General features: G+C 34.9%; 2 protein-coding genes across 3 annotated transcripts in view; both read right to left on the reverse strand.

Moving 5' to 3' along the window:
* LOC141455834 (breast cancer anti-estrogen resistance protein 3 homolog) overlaps positions 1–22,237 on the reverse strand; it is a 301,202-nt gene that overhangs the window by 278,313 nt on the left and 652 nt on the right. The window lies entirely within an intron of this gene.
* The window catches only part of AsnRS-m (asparagine--tRNA ligase, mitochondrial), a 57,644-nt gene that overhangs the window by 17,635 nt on the left and 17,772 nt on the right, over positions 1–22,237 (reverse strand). The window lies entirely within an intron of this gene.

Here is a 22,237-nt window from a genome sequence, read left to right on the forward strand (position 1 = left end):
AGTTTCCAATCTAAAAACAAAATTATGCATCCATTATCTCAAATGCCGAGCCATAAATGGATCCCTAAAACTAACAGGTTAGAATTGAGAAAGAAATATAATTTTTCCCGAAATATTGAAGTTAATTTTACGGCGGAAGCCGACATTTTACTAGTTCGTGACCATAAAAAGTAAGTTTAAGATTTGGGTGCCTAAGCGAACAGTTTACTGTCATACAGCGACGTTTGGTCATAATTTCCAAGGCCATGCTGTGAGAAGGCTGTGCATTGGCTACCGTTTCCTTCAACTTCTTAAGGAAGCCAGGCTCTTTACTGGTGCAATAAGTCATTAATGTTCAACCAAAGGGAAAACTTATCTTTAGTGCCGAATTTTATGTTTATCTATGGAAATATCAAAGATTAGCGTCGACAAGATCATAAGACTAGCCTTCATGTTTTGGAGAAATGCTGGTGCCTTCTTCCAACAAGAGAAAGTTTTTGCCAGATTTTTCTATAACTACCACAAATGACCTCCCAGTAACATGTGTGCTCAAATAGATGAACATGTGTGGATGTGATGGGACTACAATGGAACAAAGATTATGACGTTCCTCTACACTGCGAACAAGTTAGAGGCGTAAGCAGAGCTACTACACAATCTTCTTCACCAAACGTGGAAAGAGATGCCCATAAGCGGAAAGCTACCACGTCTTTTCGAAGCAATCCCCGTCTGGTAACCAAATGTGTTGTTAACCATAGTAACGTAACGAATTTAACTTCTTCTTTAATTGTTGTAATTTTTTTTGTTTTCTCCCCTTACATTTCCAAGCCTAAAACATTACTTCTTCTGGGTGGTACATTCTTTTGGGCACGTACTTCACATTCTTCTTCATGCGACACCGTAAAGTAGAGCGCTCTTTCCAAGTAGGGCAGTCTAAGATGGATATTAAAATACTAGGAAACGCTGTGGTAGAGAACCGGTTCAATGGAATGGCTGACATATGTAAAATTAGAAAAGTTGTATTTGACGACTGCATGCATAACTTTATATATTTATAAAAAATGCTTCAACATTTTTTATTCACCTAAGAACAATTATCAACAATTTCTTACTGATACACATGCTACTTCTTTAATTCTGTCTACCTCCTTTCAGTTCTACAAAATTTTGCAGCTGACCCAAGATTTCGTCTTCACTTACGTTACCTTCTCGCATCCTTGCTTACTATACTCCTACAACGACTACAGCGCGAGAAGGTAACACAACTGAAGTAGAAATCTGTACACCAAAATGATCTATTTTTGATAAAGATGAAAGTCCGAAATCAGTTAGGGATACAATAAACGCTAAGACGGATATAATCAAATATCCAGCACTGCCAACTTAACTAACATTTAAGTTTCGTTCTAAGTAGCACTGGTTTCAATCCTTAAAGATACAGAAATCCATTTTGATTATCATCTTTATCCCATGAAAGCAGAGGATTTTTTTTTTTTTAAATTTAATACGAATTTAATTTGTGAAGATGGTTTTTAATTTGTTTACTTAATCAAACTAAATAGAAGAGATTGACGCTATCATTTACTTAGATTTAAATAATCCATTTTGTGCAATTTCAAAAAACAGAAGTAACAAAATAACTATCTTTTAAGAACAGATAGTACGCATGTTAGCATTTAATAAGGTATTTAAATAAAGTACTTTATGTTTTTCATGTGATTTTATAAAACAAAGTGGACAGCTGGACATAGGATGGTTTGTTCGTTGTCAGATGGCAGGACGAGATATACCAATGTCTAAAGAGTATATTGCAGTCGTGAGCGCTGATGCAGGAGATGTGATCTGGTGGAAGATGCACCGAGTACAAGTATGGCACCAATGTACGAGGTAGAGATGACGTCAAAGTTACCCTGTCTTCCTTCCCATAGTTGTTTTGCTTTAAAGTTACTTTAGTAACTAACACTGGCAGGGACTTGGACACTGTTTAATATCCTCCATAAGTCTTTTAATGTGTTGTCTCTCTGGCTTTCAAGTAATGGTGTGCAGGAAGAAAAAAAAACAAAAAACAAATACTTGGAAATATTTCTGGAATTTTTAACGCATAGTTGTCTTAATTCGTTCTTAAAACTGTACAACATCGGCTGGCTGTACTCGTTCTGAACTTTACCGTGCAGTGCGGGAGGGGTGCACAACCTATTGTAGTTTGAGGGCCAGAATTTTGTTGAACAAGAGTTGATGACAGGCCGCGCTAATCCGTCCTCCAATGCTTTGTATAAGCAAGTTTCACATAATTTCGTTATCACTATGATCAAATTTTTAATGAAAATAATCAACACTTTACATATTAATAACTGGCTTCGGTTTTGTTTTTAAATAATAATAACTAATACTAAAATAATACAGGATAAACGCTGATATAAAAAGTTCAAGTTGTGATTCTGGCGAGAAACAAGGAATAAATAACTAATATGTTTTCCTGATTGAATCGAGAGAAAACTAGACGAAAACCACCTATGTTCGGAGAAAATTATAATGGAAATTGACCTTAACAAACCATAACTATCTGTTCACTTCACTCAGATAATCAAGAACAAAAAAGTATCCAAGCGTATTTTTAGTTTAAAAAATCTTTCTTTGTTATTATTTGTGGGACTAACAAAGAAGAATGGTCCAAAAGCTTGGGCGGAAAAGACGTTTGCAACAATATGGTGTTTAAATGACAATAAATATAAATAAAATATTTAGCACTAGTCTTAGTATGAAGATAATTCTCAAAAAAACAAATTACAATTCTTTACAAATAAGTACTGGCAGACGATTGTTTACGTTTCCCTTAATAACACTTCTCATCTTTAATTAAAGAGCTTTTGTAGAAAGAACTGTACAATTCACTGACATCGTGTACTACTGTACAGACAAGCGGTTTGGCCTGGACCACAGTACTGGACTCAACAACCAGCTTCCCTCTCCCATGGTAACGGATCCTAAACACATCTTCGCAAAAGGTCAACTGCATGCACTATGTAAGAGATTTGTAATATTTCTTTCTCCCACCATATTTTTAAAAAAAATATTCCTTTATAATCACTTATATGTTTTATAACCGCATTTTATGCTTATGTATATCGCTTACATAAATAAATAAGTAATGTTGAGTAAAGCAATCTGGAGAGATTTGAATGTACAGATAATCCTGTTTGGTTTTATTTCAAAGTTTACCATTTTTACCAATAAGTTTGTTGAATATCAAGGGGTGTTGGTGTTGATTTCAAGCAATCGATTGCCATAGACTTTTTTTTTTAGGGCAGGGCACCACAATTTTGGTCATCAATATCGGCCTAACGGAAGATCACTTTAATGAAAAACTTTTTCATCACTTTTTCATACTGTTTTTCTTTGCACTTGCTGCACTAATTTCACACAAGTTACAAGATAAAGATTCGAAACATCTTCCAAGGGATATTAGAGCACTCCAAGCTTGGGAAGGATGTGGTGAGCCAACCCTCTGAAGGGGCCATTTATCCCAACCATAATATTAAAAAAAAAAAAAGGACTGAATGAGTTAGAGTCAAAAAATCACGCACGGTTCAAAATTACGCGACCATTAGTGCGAAAAAGAAACACCATTGCGATTGTTGATGGCAGCACTGTTCTTAAATATTTTAAATATTTATAAGACGGTAGATTTAATAAATTTACAAGGAGCCTGGCTATCATTGAACTACCAAATACAACAAAATGAAGAATCGCATTGCGCTGGACACGTACTAGAAAGAAAATACAAATTTAACTTGCAGAATTGAACAGACAGAAGTTCACTCAAGTGTAATGAAATAATAAGAACTTATCGCACTTCTAACTCCAAGAAATACACAGAATACTTGGCGTAAGAGCAAATTAATAATAAAGCTCCGTGAAAGTAAAACTTACAGACTTTAAAAATTAATTTTAACAAATAAAGACTGTCTTGTAAAACAAGTGCTAACAAAAAAGTCTTAAGTCATCCTCAAACTGTTCATCAATTTGAAGTATCAAGTCCATTCATTTTATCTGATCAAATTAATGGCTGAAAAACAATGTGATAATTATAAAATGTGATAAGAAGAATAAAATATTTCCCTCCTACCAGCTAGATACTTCTTACAAGAATTCCTTTTACGCTGAACCATGTTTAATATAAGTAATAATCAAATTTGCGTAGTATAAAATGCTTTTAAGTATTTAAGATCATATTTGGAACTTATTTTTGGTACTGTTACAACCAACATAAAAAGAGATGATTGACAGAACGAGTAAATCAATTCCGATTTTGAGTTATTTTAGATTAAAGCATCTGATTCCTTTACGATGTGTGATCCGAAAATTGTAATAATTAAACTTTAGTCTTGTAAAATCAATACACGAATGCTTTTATATGGAAAGTATTCCTCCAATTAATTCCATTACATCTCTTGACCTCATTTTAAGTAAACTCATCTCTTGTCTCTGAGTTCATACTGAAACATGACAAAGTGTAAACGTTGCCAGCAATTACTCATTATTTTGTGAAGTTCCAACCGATATATTTAATTAATTTTGTTTATATTAGCTAATTTTTTGTACCTTTGGCAGTTTCTTTAGGTCATACTTGCAAAGATTAATCCGGCGGCTTTTGTTTCAAGTTATGCAAATTCTGTTAGAGGTTGGCGTCATCGTACACAAGAATGGAGCGACGATTTGGAGTTAAAAGACTTCCAACCTTGAGGATGGCCTTCCAAAGACCTTGTCTCACTTTTCTAGATATCTTGCCACCTAATAGTGTATGGTTTGCATCAGCAATCATGCGCATCAGTTTTTTTCATACGCATAATCTTACGGCATTAAGTTTTAATGTTTGATTTCATGTCTTGTTGTGTATAAGTGAATTAGGTATCGACTTGAATGAATGACTTGCGAACCTAGTCTTTTGATGTGCTAGTCTTAAATTTGTTGAAAGAACCTAGTTTGCTGTTACTGGATAGTAATTGAAATATAATGCTCACTTTGTGTAGAGGATCAGTTGTGTTCTTGAGATTGAAAAATCGAGTTACAGTATGATTACAATTAGCCTACAGGAGTATCTTTCATTCCTTTCACTTTAAAAAGATCAAATAGTCGTTTGAAAAAGACACGGGAAATTAAATTACAAAGACCGGTAAAATAGCTTAAATCTTTGACTGCCTAATGGACTCTTAATTATGAAAAATGTATCCCTGAACTTCTGCGCTTAAAAAAAATCATCTTAATCAAGTTTAAAAATGATTTTAAGAAGATTACTCCATCTTAAGCTGATATTAGTATTTATTATTATTATTTGTTTATTAGTGTACGAAATTCACCTTTTATTTTAACATTAAGTTATTTTTATTTATTTATTTATTTATTTTATTCCGTTACAGTCAGAGACATACAGAAGGGGATGACCCAGTTAAAAATTATAAATGTGTTTTAACATTAAGTTTAAAAGTACTAATCGTTGATTGTTGCTACGGTAGTTACGAGAGTCGTTTGAAAAGTCCGTGCAAAGTCAGAGACATAGCACCACTGGCGCGTATCGAGGTTATGTTTAGTTAGTAGCATCTCTTGGAAGAACACACACCAAGTTTCAGCCAGATCGGTCTATTTCTTTGTGTTTGGCATTCGTTTGAATCGAGGAAGTCGAGTGATTTTCAAAAAATGGACGAAAAAGAATTTCGTGTGTTGATTAAACACTACTTTATGAAGGGCAAAACGCCTCAGGAGACTAAAGAGAAGCTTGATAAACATTATGGTGACTCTGCACCTTCGATTAGAACAGTTTATAAGTGGTTTCAATAATAATTTTCGGAGTGGCCATATGGGCACAAGTGACGCTGAACGTTCTGGACGCCCTGTTGAGGTTACTACTCCAGAAATCATTGATAAAATCCATGATATGGTGATGGATGACAGAAGAGTGAAGGTGTGTGAGATTGCTAGTGCTGTAGGCATCTCGAATGAACGGGTACATAATATTTTGCATCAACATTTGGACATGACAAAGCTATCCGCAAGATGGGTGCCGCGATTGCTCACGCTTGACCAAAAATGAAATCGTGTGAAGTGTTGCAAGGACGGTTTGCGGCTGTTCCAGAAGAATCCGCAGGACTTTAAGCGTCGTTTCGTCACTGTGGATGAAACATGGATACATCACTACACTCCTGAGACCAAAGAACAATCTAAACAATGGGTTACCAAGGGGGAATCTGCGCCAAAAAAGGCGAAGACCATTCCTTCGGCCGGAAAGATTATGGCGACTGTCTTTTGGGATTCGCAAGGAATAATCCTCATCGACTATCTGGAAAAGGGTAAAACTATTACAGGTGCATATTATTCATCGTTATTGGACCGTTTGAAAACCGAGCTGCAAGAAAAACGCCCACGATTGGCCCACAAAAAAGTCCTTTTCCATCACGACAACGCACCAGCTCACACCTCAGCAGTTGTGGTCGCAAAATTAATGGAAATAAGGTTCCAACTCGTTTCACATCCCCCCTATTCTCCAGACTTGGCTCCCTCGGACTACTATTTGTTCCCCAATATGAAGAAATGGCTGGCGTGAAAAAGATTTTATTCAAACGAGGAGGTGATTGCAGAAACGAATGGCTATTTTTCAGACTTGGACAAATCCTATTATTCGGAAGGGATCAACAAACTAGAGCAGCGTTGGACGAAATGTATAAGCCTAAAAGGAGACTATGTTGAAAAATAAAAAAGGTTTACCCCAAAAAATTAAGTAGTTTTTATTTTTGCACGGACTTTCCAAACGACCTCGAACAGTTATTTTAACAGAACGTACTCGATTTTCGAAGTTATTGAGGTGATAAGTGCAGAATTGGGCGGATATCTGAGATTTTATTAGTCCATTACGTTACTTTTGTTTTAATTCTGACGTTTCCGTGACACAGTGACTGGTCCAACAAGTTCGTAACGAGTTGCTAACTTCTTATTTTATTTATCATTACTTTCAATACTACGCCGGTAGGTAGTAGTTCATGAGCGAAATTGGAAATTTCTATAAATACCAATAATTGAAAATGGATATAAACTATTTTATAGTTAACATTTTTAGAAGTTAGTTTTATAATGGAATAGTCAAAAGAAATCGAGGACTCTGAATTATTAGCCATTCTCTGGCGATTCTCGCGAAATCAATAATCAACTCTTTGGAGATCTTACACCATTGTATCTGTAGGCAGACGTTATATCTGTAGAAAGACGATTTTAACAGAACTTACATCCGAGAGAAAAGACAACCAATAAAAGCAAAAATTTAACAAGTAATGGGATAAAGTCGCTTAAAATGAGTCTTTCTTATTAACTTTTTGAAGAAATATTTATTTCAAAATCTGTTCTCAGCTCATTTTATTTCCTATTATTTGTTTTTTTATTGTTCATTGATTTGTTTTATTTCTTGTTCTATAATATTTATACTTGGCTAGAGAATATTATTGGAATTCTTTGGATGTAGAATGTGTGATACTATCATCACGGACATTCCAATCCGACAAGTTTTGGACGACAGGTTCGTTCGGCTGTCACTATTAATATTCAATCCCCACCTTATTAAGACTTCTCATCTCTAGGTGCGGATTGTTCTTATTTACTAAAGATATGGATTATTTATTTCTGTAATAATTAATGAAGGGTAAACAATAAGTATTAATAACTGTACTGATTATTTTGTTCAAAATTTAAAAAGAGAACATATTTATATATTAAAAATGAAAATTGTTTTCCGTGCTCTAGTGCTTCAGGTCTCTGCGAGTATCCCAGACAGAGAACTCCTTCCAAATTTACTTTGAAGTCACCAAATAAATATAAAGCTTTCATATGTATCTGGATCTAGCTTATCTAGTAGTGCATTGTAGTAGATCACGTAACTTCACAACTAACCCGCAAGCAATCACGTACTCATGTTGGGGGTAGTATGAGTGGGCACTGGCAAGCGCAGAGTCGGCGTTTTTCGTATACGATTTTATTATAAGCAAGGCCGTCACTTCTATCTGTGAAACATTTTGCAGGGGAAATAATTTTCGATACGATTTTGGATGAATGAAGAGACTTTTTCCCCAAACGCGTTGCGGAGCCGTTTCGAAGTGCTATAAAGCAAATGCTAAATAGTATCTATAAGTACTAAATAGTATCTATAAGTTTCTATTTTCTGCTAATACATAAGTAATTAATGAGATGAAACCGAGGAACTTTAAAAAAGGCTCAAACTAATGTGTAATCGTCATATTATCGAAAATTAACAGTGTTAATTAGATGACAGGACATCTCTCTGTTAGTGGCTGTCGGAATTACGTAATTTTGTGGGAAGAAATTGTGTCTAATGGATGGACTAAAACGAATATTGCCAATTCCAATCATAATTTTGTATATACAATAATTTTTTTATTAATTACTACTGAATACCTTACTCCCTTTTGAAAAGCAATAATGATAAGAGATAAGATCAATTGCTTGTGGTGTCCTTTAAATTGTTCCGATTGTTTAAAAGTGTGCACGATTGATTTGAGTTGATAATCAGAATTGAGTAATGAATGTGGCTCAAGCGCAGAGTGCATCAGTATAATGGGATGGAATTGCATTAATAATAGTAGTTTGGGTAACCTTGATTGTGAGAAGTTCGAACTGCAGCTACTGCTGGCAATAAACATACATCTCGACCTGAAGAAGGCATCTGAACAAACTAGTTTTCTATATAAGACTAAAACTCCGAGCGAGAGGGAATGAAATGCAGTTTATAAAGTCACTTCTAGCTAGTATTGCTGGTACTCTTGTCCGCGAGTCTGTCCGTGCGGATTGTTTCACCCATCCGCTAACTGCTCGACGAACTTCCAACAATACAACCTTCTTTAACAGTTCTCTGACTCATTACAATCTGGCTATGGTCTTTAGACGGCCGACTGTAACTCTTCTCAAACTAAATATAACTTACCCACCTATCTCACTAGCAAGATGTACACTGTGTTTTATATCCAAACCAGTAAGTAATAAAGCTTGAGGCCGCGGTACAGACTGGTCTGGCAACTGTCTGTCCCAGGTTCTCTTATCTTCGCATTTACAGCTCTATATGGCCATCCAGTTCTTTTCTAAATACTATATTTAATAAAAATTGTCTGATAGGACAGTTGTATAAGGGTCGATTGTAAAAAATTGCACGAAAAAGCGAAAAGTTGAAAAACACGCAAATTTAAATTTTCTTTTCCAACTTTTCTCTATAAAATTAAAATTCCCAAATTTTCTTTAAAATATAGGGCAAATTCTCGTTTATAAGAGTAATATTTTTACAACAGATATCGAGAAAATAGTCGCCCAAAATGTGCAAAACCGGCAATTTCAAAATTGTTCTTGTTCTACCTGTGGTTCTTCTTCTTGTTACCTTTTTTTTGTAAACAACGCAGCTTCTAAACGCTCGGACCGATTTTCAGGAAGGAGATGCCATTCATATCGAGCATAAAGTAGAGCAGCTGTATTTTTTAATTAGCAGATATTCTTCACAATTTCGACACTCTAGACTACTTCAAAAAATTAGCTATTTTACGCTCTTAATTACATTATTCAGATCATATAATCTCTTTTAAAACTAAACTTTTTGGTTAAGATTCAGTAACATTTATAGTACTACATCACAATACTCGCGAGCTGGCTTCCAGGAGCATATACGAGGTGTGTTCAAAAAGTAACGGGAATTTTTAAATTTCGCGGGTTTGGAGAGTCTGATGGTAAAAATTTTTTTTTTATTATGTTGGTACACATGCCCCTGAAGTACGATAAAATTTTCAGTAATATTCATTGTTTACTTCTTAAGTGGCAGCCGTTAAGGTTAGACGTGTTTTTCGAGCTTGGCGATTTTTGTTTGTTAAAAAAAATGGATCAAAGAATTTGTATTAAATTTTGCGTAAAAAATGAAATAAAGTGTAATAAAGTGTGTGAAATGTTAATAAAGGCATATGGTGAGTCTGCTATGAGTAAAACAAGGATTTACGAGTGGTATAAGCGTTTCCAAGATGGCCGCGAAAACGTTGAATATGACGAACGACCTGGACGTCCAAGCACATCAACAACCGATGAAAACGTGAAAAAAGTGAAAGAAATGGTTATGAACGATCGCCGAATCACAATCAGAGAAGTCGCTGATGATGTTGCCATATCAATTGGCTCATGCCATGAAATTTTTTCGGATGTTTTGGGTATGAAACGTGTGGCAGCAAAATTTGTTCCAAAATTGTTGAATTTCGAACAAAAACAGCGGAGAATGGAAGTTGCTCAAGAGTCACTCAATGAAGTCGACAACGATGCGGATCTACTGAAACGTGTTATAACAGGTGACGAAACATGGGTTTACGGATATGATGTCGAAACTAAGGCTCAATCGTCCCAGTGGAAGCATTCTGGATCGCCAAGACCGAAAAAGGCTCGACAAGTGCGGTCGAATGTGAAGGTTATGCTCACTGTGTTCTTCGATTTTAATGGCATAGTGCATCATGAATTCTTGCCACAAGGACAAACAATCAATAAGGAGTACTACCTACAAGTTCAACGCCGTTTGCGTGAAGCAATCCGAAAAAAACGCCCGGATTTGTGGCAAAACAATTCATGGATTTTGCACCACGATAATGCACCTGCTCACACTTCATTGCTTGTTCGTGAATTTTTGGCCAAAAACAAAACTTTAACGATGCCCCAGCCTCCATATTCGCCAGACATGGCTCCATGTGACTTTTTTCTATTTCCAAACATAAAGAGAACATTAAAAGGCCGTCGTTTTACAAGCATAGATGACATTAAAAGCGAATCGCTGAAAGAGCTGAAAGCTATCACAAAGATCGAGTTTCAGAAGTGTTTCGAGGATTGGAAAAAGCGCTGGCACAAGTGTATTGTATGCGAAGGGGACTACTTTGAAGGCGACAATATTAATGTAGATGAATAAATAAATATTTTTTTCAAAAAACGAAAATTCCCGTTACTTTTTGAACACACCTCGTATTCCACAATACTCTTCAATTTCTCTCTACGGACCGCCCTAAAACTAGTTTAACGATGTCAGCTACTTAAGACACAATGTCATTAACAAAAGACGAAAACACAGACAATAACAAAACCAACTTCGACTTACAGACATCAACTGATCTTATAACAAACTTATTTTTAAAAAAAAGTGAATTTAAACCTATTGAAAACGTAAGCAAAAATCTTCCATCTAAGAAAGTTACGAAATGAAGATTTAAGATCCTTATAAACAACCGAGAAATCTCTTACAATCAGAAAGATCAAGAAGTGTGCTAGCTCGACATAACTCTCGACAAAGAGACGTCAACACATCAACACAAAACTGCAAGAATCACGTTTCATCTGGGACAGTTACAGCCAATTATTATAATAAAAACACTAACAATAACGTATAAGACTCTATTAAAACCTGTTCTGAAAATATCCCTGTCAAAGTTGGATAACAGCTAACTAAACGACCACATTACAAAAACTAATTCACTGAACATCTCTTCGTTCACCAGAAACAAACAAATTCAACAATTGGATTTCGTGTTATATGAGTTATAGTTATTTCTTTAATATGCTGGTAATTATGAGCTACCTATTAATTTGTTATCACTTTTAACCTCAATTAAGATCTTTCTTAGTAAATATCAATGTGGCTTTAGGAGAGGAAAGTCAACGATTGATCAGATATTCTCCCTCAGAATGATGCTCGAAAAGACGAGGGAGTACAATGTTAAAACTCACCATCTATTCATAGATTTTAAATCCGCATATGATAGTATTAACAGGGATCAGTTGTACAGAGCAATGATAGAAATGAATATACCCCCAAAGTTAGTACGCCTCATAAGGATGACTATGAGTAGAGCGGAGTGTGTTGTGCGCGTACAGGGAGATTTATCAAAAGAGTTTACGCTAAATAAAGGACTGCGGCAGGGAGACGCCTTAGCATGCCTCCTATTTAACTTGGCTCTGGAGAAAGCCGTGAGAGACTCTGGTATACAGACCAGTGGCACTTTAATAAATAAGACGGTCCAGATTCTTGCATACGCTGATGACATTGACATTATGGCAAGATCAATGAATGCCATGAAGGAAGCGTTTCTGTCCCTGGAAGCAGCAGCTAGCCGACTAGGACTGGTAATTAATGAAGCGAAGACCAAGTATATGCGCACGGGAGGTGGCTCCACCGCCCAAGTGCAGCACTTGAGCATCGCACATTATAAATTTGAGAAGGTTGATGAGTTTACATATCTTGGGTCACTGGTAAACAGTGAGAACCAGGTTGGTTCAGAAATAAAAAAGAGGATCATGGCCGCTAACAAATGTTACTTTGGCCTAGTAAGGCATGTAAAAAGTAAACTCATCTCTCGGAACACAAAAGCCCTTCTCTATAAAACCCTCATCCGACCAGTGCTGAGTTATGGTTCCGAAGCGTGGGCAATGACCAGGGCAGATGAACGGGCCCTTTCGCTCTTTGAACGGAAGGTGCTCCGTAGAATCTATGGTCCTACACGCGACGGACCGAATTGGAGAATTAGGAAAAATCAGGAATTGTACACTCTCTTCACGGATCCTGATATAGTAAAAGTAATAAAGCTTGGTAGACTGCGATGGGCAGGACACATAGCTAGGATGAGTGAAGATGAGATTCCTAAGAAAGTGCTGGAAGGAAACATGCAAGGATCCAGGAGGGTAGGCAGGCCAAAGCTGCGCTGGGAGGATAGTGTGGCAAAGGATGCTGCATCTTTGCTAAGATTCCGAAACTGGAGGGCGGCTGCGCAGCAAAGAGACGCCTGGCGGGCACGTCTTGAGGAGGCCAAGACTCTGCATGAGTTGTAGCGCCAGTTAAGAAGAAGAAGAAGATCTTTCTTAACCTAACCTCAACTATTTATTACAAGCAAGTCTGTTTGTTAATAAGATTGTCAGCCTATTAATCGATTCAAGTTAGAAATCGCTTCATTTCTTCCACCCAAATATTCAAGTTATTCTTTTCTCGTGTTCACAAGGATTAGCAGTATAAATCCGTAAATTACCTATAATATTGTTTGTCTTGATGACAAAATCCGTGGCCATAGACGCCCAAAGACATTTTCATTGTGCTATACGGTCCAAACACCATTCCATCACTAACTTCACTGTCCATCGAATTGGACAGCGAAATGAAGGAGAATTTGAAACGGGAAGCAGGTTTAGCTAAAATGGTGTTATTAACTTCTTTCTTTAGAAATTATTACATTCAGATTGTGTCAGAAAATTGAAAAAAAAAAAAGCTAGCTGTTGATATTGACCTTAAATAACCTTTCACCTTTTTATTAAAAAATACTACAGAAGGCCATATATTTGGTATATTCATTATATTAACTCTTAAATGTTTAAAAAATAAATAAAAAATAATTTTGCTTACCGTTAATATTTTAAATGAGTTTTTGCGCTGCGTAAGTATTAAAAAATTTTAATGCAAAAGCCATTTATAATAATAATATTTATTTACAAAACTTTACATATGTACACAAATTTGAAATGATACAGAAATTGAGGTTTCAAGCTTAGCGCCTATATACACCCATCAAATTATATTTAATTCAGATTTACATATTACGGAAAAATTAAAAAAAAAAATTAGCTTGATATACAGGTAGATGTTACAAAATATGCTTTAAGCGTTTATATTTATATTTTTTATAACCAAGAGAGTTTATGGCTACTATGTGAGGGTACAGACTATTGTAACAAGTGGAGACGAAATTTTCTAAGAGACAGTTAACAGCAGTGGAGATGATTACTACGTGCATGTAGTCTATGGGCGTCCATCTGGGAAATGAACCAATCAATCCCAGGCATTTATTTTGCACTCTCTGTATTTTATTGTAATTGGTTATGCAAGGTTGAGACCAGACAGGGGCTGCATACCGGAGTATAGGTCGAATATAGAGTTAGTATATTATTTTTTTATTTTGGAAGCCCAAGAATGAGTGTCTATTAAGCAAGGAGAACAGACTGCACATAACGCCTAGCGCTTTATTACATACATTATTCACACGCTTTGTGTACGTTAGTTTTGAGTCTAAAGTTAATCCTAAGTATTTAACTTCTTTTTGCCATGGTAGAGAGGCTCCATTTACTGTAACAGTATGGTTGATTGTGGGTCTTCTTGGAGAGAATAGAATCAGCTCTGTTTTTAGTGTGGTTAGGTTTGATTCTCCACTTTTTAAAGTATTTGAAACTTTTAGCAAGAGCTATTGATCAATGATTGGCTCGTAGTGTCAATTCTGAAGTAGGATATGAAAAAAGAAGTGTCATCGGCAAACAGCGCCTTTACTGGCTTTAAGTTTAGTTTTTCGTTAAATCGTTAATAAAAATGTTAAAGAGAGTTGGTCCAAAAGCCATTTAATTTGATTGGAACATATTATTCATTGGTAATTTCGTCTTAAACTTTAAACAGTAATGTATGTATTTAGAAGCTTTGTGATCACGGAAAAATGTGGGCACGAGAGTGAAAAATGTGTTGGCCTAGTGGTCATAAGCGTGGTTTTGTAAGTGGGAGACCCCCAGTTCGAATCCCGCGTATAACTACTTTTTATTTCTCAAAAAAAATTGTTTATAATAAAGAATGAGCTTCCGCCACCGTCCACGTCACCTAACTGGTAGTTGGACTTTAAGCCCCGCCTGAAAAAATAGGCGATTACTTTTAATTTTGAAATATAGATTGTGATTTGAAATTCATTAAACTTTTGGAGCTTAGTCGCGTAATTTTCTTGAAATAATATTCAGTTATTAAGGTAGGTTTTCGTCATGAAGTCAGTTTTGGTGCTGAAAAGTTATTATTGAGGAAGGATACACTTAACTTGGCGAATTAATTGCTTACAACAACTTTTTTATGTCTTATTTCTAATGTTTTGTTTTTTTTCGACCAACGCTAATCTTTTCTCCTCACTGCGCTATTAAGGCGGTAATTACTTTTTCCTTCCTTCAAATTAGATACATTAGACGAGCATCACGATTTGGTCAAGGTTATATCTCAGCTCTTTATTTTGATGTCAGTATTATAAAAGGAAAAGTAAAAAACTGCTTAATGTCCAAAATAAACGACTAATATAGATTTTTGCAGTAATGATCGTCCTTGTGAAGCAGTGCTTGAATTATATAACTTCAACCAAAATACTTATCTAAGTGCTATAGAAGCGATATTATGTTCTATTCTCATGATATCTGGTAGGAATATTGTTGTTTTGGCGATACTGCTAATGCCAACCAGGTTTACATGGAGAATTGCCTTTTTTTTTTTGTGCACTTCCCGATAAATTTTGACTGTGCAATGGCTGGTATTGGCAACGATATTCGGCGCACTTAATATAACTGAGGGATTCTCCTCTCACCCTATCTCTCTGACCATGTATTTCTACCTCTCCGCAGGGGGTAACTGTCGCATGCAGTTACTTGGGGAGTAGCGACCCCACGGGTTACCACAGCACATTACACCATGCGTAATCACTAAAACAGTACATTCTTTACAGCCTACACTCTAAATAAGGACATCACCCTACACACCTAAGGATTACCGCTCCTAAGGAGGCCCATTAGGGCGACAGAAGTAAACCCTAAGTCCTCCAAAGCAGCGGGAAAAGAGCCCTATCTTGTAAAAAAAAAAAAAAAAGATTGTTGAGAATCCTTATATTTCCCAAAAACCCTTCAAAAATAATTATGTTTCAAATAAAATATGATAAATTTATAACTATGAATATCTGTAAAATTAATGTCTGAAATGTCGATAATATTAGATTATATCGATGCTACAGTATTCGAGAATCTTCACAAGCTTTAACAATCTTTTCTGTAAAATCACACTTTCGGTTGAACCTATTTTCATACAACTTTAAATAAACTCAAGTTACACAAATTTCTGACGTTCCTCTAATCGGTGTCTAAACTAAGAAAAAAATATTTTAATTTCCCAGCAGCTGTTTCGATTAGTTTTAAACAACTCAAACGTAACATCTAAGTCTAACTTAATTTTAATCATTTACTTATAAAGTAACTTATTCTAGAATTATTCACCATTATTCGCTCTGAAGATAACTTAATTTTAGAGTTGCCTCTAAAAAACAGATTCTGCGAGATTGTACGCTCGTAATAAGATAGCTGAAACTGGAATTTTTAACCTTTCACTTTGTGCCCTCCGCGCTTGTCTTTAGGAGTTTTATTTACAAATACATTGTGCAGTTTATGTACACTTTTGTAATATATTGGGCATATAAAAAGTTAACTATAATAACCAATATATATAACTAGCAGATTATCTTCAAATATTTAAATGTTGAGAAATTGTACTTTCTATTTAAATTTACGTATGGCTTTACAAATTTTATTACTTAAAGACTTTTATGGAATTTAGAGTCTATTCAGCAAGAGTACGGTATTTTCTCGCGCTGAAGTATTAATAATTGTCCATAAACTCATCCCAGAGTTCTTATGGCGCATCACACTAAATTGTTTATACTTACTTTCATTTCTTGAGATAGGAGATATTCATCTGGTGCAGATTTTTCGTTTAGGTTTTAAGGTCTCAGTTGAAATAAGTAGTTCTTTTAAAAATAAAACTTAATTTCAAGGAAATTTAATCGTGTAAATTGTGGTAGAAGGCAGACGGTTGTTGACATCAGATTTTATTATGTTTTTTGTGATCTAAAATAAACATAGGTGTAATTAAGTGATCATCATTTAAAATTTTTTTTAAAGTTTGAATATAATCAATCAGGAAATGTAGGTGAGAGCTGTTATTGTGCAAACAGATAGTATGTTTTAAAAAAATCCTTGCTCTTATTTAAACAACTGAACAATCTTTATCTCATATATGCGTTTACTTGTTGAAAATATTAATATATTATTATCAGTACTCAGTTCAGTTAACGGGTTCTGAGATGGCTTTTCCATGAATGTAGTTAGCCAGTTTTCCTCTTTAACGCTGTAGGCTTTCCTTTTCACCTTAAAGCACAACTTAGCATCTCTTTCTGCCAAAGGATGTCGAGTACATGTTTCACCGTTTCTCTAGATGTTTGGATTTTTGTCAAGAATATCTGATGAGTTTATAAGTTTCCTTTAGATATCTCTTCTCCATAATCAGTGAACGTTTTAGTAGAAAGTTGAACGTAAATCCCGCTTGAAACAATAGACAGTATACGTAGTGAACTTCTAGAAAGAGGATTCTGGGTATACAGCAATGAGCGAGATGTCATACAAGTCAATCCCATTTGTACTTATCTTGTTCCTCTTTGGGATCCCTGCACCATTAATTCCAGTCCAACGAAGTTTATCACCTTCTCACGCCAATCAGTCTATGTCTTCAAGTTACCTTAACCTTGGCCCTGCCCCTCCTAACTTCTGCCTACCGATTTCCAATAAAGTACACTGCTTTATTATTGCTTTCACAGACAGTCCCACTCACAAATGAATATAATCACTAGGCAGACTGCGAACTGGAAACGCATTCTTATATAACCTAATTGACTTCATGACAATCGCTCGTTCATGATATGAAACGTTTAGCCCTTGAATGAAACGCAAAAAACGATTCGTGGGAAAACCGTAGCCTTGTAAAAAAGGAGCAGTTTCTTCAACTCGAATTTCATTCACATTTATTTAAATATAAATCTTTGCATTGGGTAAACAGAGAAATTGAATCTTGGAAATCAGTGCCATCCTATACGTAAAAATAATGACTAATTTTAAGAAGGAAAACAATGGACATTTTGATCCTGAAGTTATTACGTAGCAACTGATGAAATAAGATCATTATTTTTATTTTTTAAAAAAACTTTTTCTCTATCTTTCTTAAGAGTTCGTTTAAATTATATTTATTACATGTTCCTTCGACGTAATACAGATATGAGTCGAATGCAGGTGTGCGTGTGCATGAAGTCGGACGGATAATAGTACTGCGTTTTTTTTAATAACACTTTTAAAGCAAGTTTTACATTGCTTTTTAAATTGTGGAATTTCTACTGGAAGACGTTTTTTTTATATTTTTTAATTCTCTTAGATTTGTATTTACGAGCGGCTCCCTTTTGATAGTGAATTAAATAATAACTCAGCTGGAAGTATGGTAATTAATTTTTGATTGTAGTCACAATAGTAGGAGTGGGGAAGTTGGTCAATGTGTGTGTTTGTAGGTGAGAAGGGAGGGGGGAACAGTAAATGGAGCAGATCGTCACCTTGACGGCCCTCTTTTACTTGACGGCTCTCGAGAGCATTTGCCTTGATGAATCCTATTCAGAGTGAGTTGTTTTGGCGTTGTCATTTGGTGTTTGGTAGCCAATACTTCCAATTCATTGCAACTTAACGATGAATGACCAGGTAGCCAAATCATTTCAATACAATCTTTAATGGTCATTAAAATAATATAGTTGGCTCTATACTCAATCCTCGGTCTGTGGGCCATCAAATTGAAGTCATTTCAGACAAAGATAATCTCAGTTACAAGTTATATTAATTGGCTTAAGCTTATGGTAGCGTACCAATGCATTTTTCATTGTTTTTACTAAATTGGAGGATTGACGATCCATCTTAGTGGTGTGGAGTTCGTTTCTTTTAAAAAAGAAACACTGAAATCTAGAGTACAAAACATTAGCAGAAAAACTGACGGACAGAAAAATTAAACATTTAATAAGGGAATTGAACACGAGCTTTTTATGCCCGTAAATGTCTGTACAAAAACTGTCAGGATAGAAGACACTTACCTTACTTATAACAATGTCAAAAGATATTATAATTGTCAATAGCATAAGCCCTGTAGATGACCTAGTCCCTAGGTCAAAAGTTGAACTGAAATTGGCAATATTCTTTCCACCTTTTAAATCAGTCACCTTCTAGGACGGGTGGGTCTGTGTCGGGATTGGCACCCTGGCACGCGTATGAATGGGCTGCGTAAATGTAAATAGATTTAGGATTGTAAATGAGTGAGAGGAATATAGAGTACTCCACTCAATGTATATATAGGAATATAACTATTAGGATGAATGTATTTATTAGGATGATTGTATTTATTAGGATGATTGTATTTATTAGGATGATTGTATTTATTAGGATGAATGTAATTAATAAGATGAGTATATGAGTGTACATATAAATTTTGTGTAAATAGTTTTTTTTTTTAAATTTAGGTTAGATCTCTATGGGGTGCGAGGAATATCGAGTACTCCACCCCAACATTAGTTAGTTAGGTTAGAAGAAAATAGGAGTTAGGCCAACCGTTAGGTTTGTATCGATCAGATTGACTAGGTGTAGGTTAGGCTGTGTAGTAAAGTGTCTATTCTACAGTATAGTTTAGGTGCAAAGGACCCTTGTTGTTGCGCACCTTACAAAACCCCAAAACAAAACAAATCAGTCACCAAACAAAAATGAACAATAATTATAATAAATATTTTTAATTCTATGTGGTACCAAAATATTGGTCATTTAACTTAAAAGGCAAAAAAGTTACTTCATTAAACAGTTGAGATAAAATAAATAACATTTACCTAAAAAATATATATTTTGTTAGTTGCCTCTTCCACCTAGTCGAATAGTATTTGCCTAGTCATTCAGCAATTAATGAAGCTGAACTCTTCTTCAAGCTGGATGATGTCTACCTATTTACTGTTATTTTCTTGAAATAGCCAATTGCTCGGGGCATTGGAATTCTCTCTCTATTCAAAAAGGACTTGAACTTGTTTTGATTCCTGTCGTGTTTAACACAGCTCACACAAAACTTTTTTCTTAACATCCCAAGATAGTGCTCAGCCTAATTAATAAAAGTTATATTTCCAAATTTGAACTAATAAAAAGTACTAAATGCACTGATATACATTATAAAATTCTTTTTTTTTCTTCTTAATTTAGGACAAAATATTATTGATAAAGTGATCTCTTATTGACCTAAGGAGATAAAAAATTTAAGAATCAATTACTTGGTCTTGTTGCTAGAAGAGATTTATCGATTTGTTAACTTATCGATACATGACATATTCATAAGTACTCTTATAGAATTGGTACTTCAGTGAATTATGCTGAGCCACTTGACTTCTACAATTCATTAATCATAATTATTGAAGTTTGGTTGGTTCATTAGCTCTATACAATCCCAGTAGTTTCATAGCCATTTTGGTTTAAACACTCAGACAATCTAACCTCATATAATTACAGAGAAAACGCCTACATGAGATATGAACACAATACACTCTATCACTGCATTAAGAGAAAATAAAAGTAATTCCTTTCTCGTCCTTTGTAAAACCTGCCTTTAGATAGCTTAGGCAGCCGCTCCGGGGATGAGGCATAACTGCCGGATTCAGACGAGACATATTCTTTTGGAAGTTCAGCAGTACGGTGTTTTTTTCTTTTAAACTTTTTCGATAGTTTTTATTTTATCTGTCTGGAGATGATTACCCACTCCGATCCTGTACTTCCAGTGTTTTAATATTTTTGGGTTGTCTACCCTCTTTCCAGCCAATGTTGGCCTACCCTTATGCATGTTATCCAGGGATTTGGATTTTATCCACTAGTAATTAATTATGCCTTAAGTATCTATTGTAGTAGGGCAGAACAAGAAACATTCTTACTTCTGTAAGTTAACATTTATATCTGTGAGAAACAAGATTTGTACAGTTAAGGTGCGGAAGAACAAATATATTCCTTATGGTGACCTGAAAAATCAAAACAGTAGCTGCTAACCCTTCTTGCTGCCAGAAAGTATAAAATGGTTCAGCACAGTGCAAGATATCACTTCTACACTTCGTCTAACAATAATTGTTTAATTAAGCTCGATATTTTCAGTCAAACTTGTTATTTTACGTAAATCATTATTGTATGTTATCTAAATTCATTTGTATCATTTTTTTGTCTAAACTCTGTTACACGAATATCGGATATAGTTTAGAATATTGTCTAATCTAAGTGTATTATTTTTTCCTTAATTGTTCCTTGCTGCATCTCCTACTCTAAATTCTAAAACATACATCTCAATCCTCTTTAAACTACCATCAGTTTTATTCTGTACAAACTGCATGGAATAATTACAGCCAAATTGATAAGAATTCAATAATGCCAGTTTATTAGGTAATAAATTTCTTTAATGAACAATATATGAGTCATAGTTTATTTTAAAAACGATAATAAGTTATGAATGAATAGATTTCTTCTTAATTAATGGTGAGTTGCTTTCCAACTATGAATGGGTTGTAAATATTTTCCGTTACTCCGACAGAAGTACATAAGATCTCACAAAAACCAATTTGAATTATCTAATTTTTTTTCTTTTTTATTAGTTAATACCTCGAAAACAAAAATCGCAGGATGCTGTAACTTCATATTTCGATTTAGTTTTAACCGTCGACCAGATCGACCAGACCGTAATTCATCGATCACGATTCCTATAGCGGAAGTTCTATTTTATTACATTTGTTGGGGTTTTTAGTTAACTTAATTATAATTCAATTATCTATACATGTTGGTCAATGTGCTATGTTGCTTAAAACATAATTTCAGGAAAATTTAATTTAGTGATGATTGCTTCGTACACCGATGATTCATGATAGATCCGTTTTAAAAAAAATGTAGGCTTGTAAAATATGGATAAAAACGTAGCATTATAAATAAATAACAGAAATAAATGGGTATTAATGCTGGCAGTTGGGTGAGGGAATATCTTGAGAGTTGTTGGTCTTAAATACGAGAAGAAGGTTTGGAAAATGAAGAAAACTCTGGTGAGAAATATTTACTGCAAAGACCGAGTGACGGAAATGAAAGATATAAACTTAGATTGGTAAAGTCACGATGAGTAAGTGGACAAAAGACGTCAATACAGGATTATGTTTAGGCTAAACGTGAGGTTGATAAAAGATTAGTACACCAAAAAATAATAGTAGGTCGGAAATTAAAAAATTAATGAGGGCTTAAGAAGGCCAAAAAGCCACCAAAAAAAGATGGAGACTGAAAGAGAAGGACATAAGAACTGAGAAGAAGTTCAAAAGGAGCAAGAATATATACGAGAGAAAAATAATTTACGAAAACTAAGTAGAACTGTCTAATTGATCGAGTTGCTAATCAGCTGACACAATCTGCTAATCAGTCACAAGGATATTCAGGATCTGATTAGTAAACCATTTACATAACTATTCAGAGTACAAAATAAACCACTAACCTCTTTAGAAAGCTACATTGTTTCCCCAAGATTAGTTAT

Source organism: Rhodnius prolixus, unplaced genomic scaffold, assembly GCF_049639745.1.
Source record: "Rhodnius prolixus isolate KJV_2025 unplaced genomic scaffold, Rpr scaffold_4, whole genome shotgun sequence".
NCBI lineage: Eukaryota > Metazoa > Arthropoda > Insecta > Hemiptera > Reduviidae > Rhodnius > Rhodnius prolixus.